A 2,717-nucleotide genomic window follows, 5' to 3' on the forward strand; every position below is an offset into this window, starting at 1 on the left:
CCTATAGATCAAAATTCTAACCCAGTTGCAGATGACCTAGAAGGCTGAAATTTGGAATCGCTCAGTAGTTATAGTCTGTCCAGAACGTGTCAAGAAAGTGAAGAAATTGAAAAGTGGCAACATCGTAGTGTCATCCCTTTCTTCTTTGATTGATTTGAAAGGGATGACACTACGATGTTGCCACGTCTTTTTAATATCTTCACTTTTTTGACAGACTATATGTGCAAGCGTAGGGAAAAATCAAAGAAATCGGCCAAGTGCGAGTTGATCAACTCGCGCACGAAGGGTTCCGTACCACAATAGAGCAAAAAAAGACTGAAAATTGTCTTTTTTGTATGGGAGCTCCCCGTAAATATTTATTTGTGAAATGAATAGAAGGTGACTTTATTATTTATTTTGTAATGAAGCGTCATAATATTATGATAATAAATGAGTTATACCACAAACAGGATTCAGAATAGGGAATTAAGTAATAAGTAGGTAGTACCTGGATGACCGAGCTTTGCTCGGTATGGCATACACTCATTGACTTCGTGTTACTTAATAAAGCCATCTGCTGGTTAAAACAATTAGTTGCTCGTAAAATAGTATTATTATCTGCTATATAGATGTCAGGAAGAGTCATATTTTTCATATATATATAAATCGGAATCGGCTCCAACGATTTTCATGAAATTTTGGGGGCGATAAATCGACCGTGCGCTATATATATACAAGAATTGCTCGTTTAAAGATATAAGATACACAAATTTTTGAAAAATGTATCAATTAACTTCTATGGTGCTACTAAAGTACTGTACGAAAAACCAAATTTTTATTTTTATTCAATCGCTAAGTATCTTAAATATGCTAATAATAATAGTTGAAATTTTTACGAGGAAAACCAAAATAAGATTTTTAGATCTAATAGGCTACTTGACCTACATTCAATTTCATTGAACAAATACATATTTCTAGTAGAACTTGGCCTAGGAAACCGTATTTCACCCTTATCATCAAATAAAAGCTTATGATTGATAAATAAAGTCGATTTGAAAATATGATTTTATGAAAATAGGATTTGTACTGACGAAAACGCTTTTGCGGTACTTCCGAATTGGATATGACGTCATTCTATTCGTAATTTAATATCTTTTATTTATCGCGCTCGTTATATGTAAGTTTATTTGTACATAAATAACAAAAATAAGCCTAGAAAGATTTGTAAAATATATTTTCTTGAATAATTCAAATAAAACATCAGTTTTATAAATTATCTCCATGTATTGTAGACGGGAAATGAAATGGCCAAAACTTTTCTCCAAAAGTTTTCAACATTACAAATGATTTCTAATTTCTTATTTAATTCTTTTATAATTTTTGGGCACTTTTAGACGCGTACATTTAGCATATAAAAAAATGTTCAATAAAGAGAGCTTAAAATACAAAAAGTATGACGTCACACTATGGTGGACAGTGTTTTCGGCGCCATTTATAAGGCATATTTTTCAATTAACATTAAGGGTTTCTACTGTGTAAAATATTAAAATATTCGTTTTTTTTTGTAATAATGAATGATTATGAAGCGATTAGCATGAAGAAAAAAATGAGGTCAAGTAGCCTATTTAATACCTCAGTCCTCATAATTAAGCAAATCATTAGAAAATGCGAAATAAGTTAAAAAAGTTTCCGCATGGCTGAAGACACAGATGCGTGTCGTCCATTCGTATGGCGCTGGGCAGTGGGCACTGAACAGTGTCACATTATTTTTGTTCAACGTCACAGTTAGAAGTTATCAAATTTAGACATCGCAACAAATCGGTTCGAATTGTTGTATAACGAAGTTGCGGGCAAGACTAAAAACGAATGTCTGTCTACCCAGCAGTCTTTTGTAACCCCTTTACGCATAAGTCCCATAAAAGGACATCTTATAGGTATTATTACAGAAAAAGCTCTCAAATAAAATTGCGCGAAAGAGGTTGCGAGCAACATACGACTAGTATTTTAAGCCACAGCAACAGTCCTTTCTTAAATTACTGTATATTATGATAGACAATAGTGATTACTGATTAGGCTACGTTTTTCCTTAAAGGTCAAGCGATGTTCAATTTTAATGTAAACAATCGACGCTTTGATTTAACTGATCTTTCTTGTGTTATGTTATTTTTATTTTCGGTATCATATTGTATTGCGTAAAGCTTAGTTCATAATGTCAATAAAATGTACAAATTAATAAGTTACTATAAATGCAGATAATACCAGGTTTAATTATTTAACTATCCGTATGTATAATGGTATTTTTTTTCATGTTCTTCTCCAAGACTTGAAGTATTTCCAACCAGAATATAATACTATATTCTGGTTGGAAATACTTCATATTAATTATATCAAAATAGACTTGGCGATTAGGTCTTAACATGCATCACGTAACAGACAGACAGAATTATTAAAATATTATGCGAAAAACCATCCCTTTTTTGCGTAGTCTATACTTTTTTGTAGATTTAAAAATTTAGTTATGAGTTAACTTATGACATAAAACTTAAATACTACTTATTTTACAACTCTTATAAAATAGTAATGAAAACACCAAACATAATATCCTTGGCCTATGTGTTTAATTAAATTAATTGTAGGTATTATTTTTAATATTCTATATTGTAAACGTGCCCTTAATAATTGACAATGTAAATAAAGTCAGCAGTCAACGCTACTAACCCAAGTCGTTTAATTTAAAT

This window comes from Aricia agestis, chromosome Z (genome assembly GCF_905147365.1).
Source record: "Aricia agestis chromosome Z, ilAriAges1.1, whole genome shotgun sequence".
NCBI lineage: Eukaryota > Metazoa > Arthropoda > Insecta > Lepidoptera > Lycaenidae > Aricia > Aricia agestis.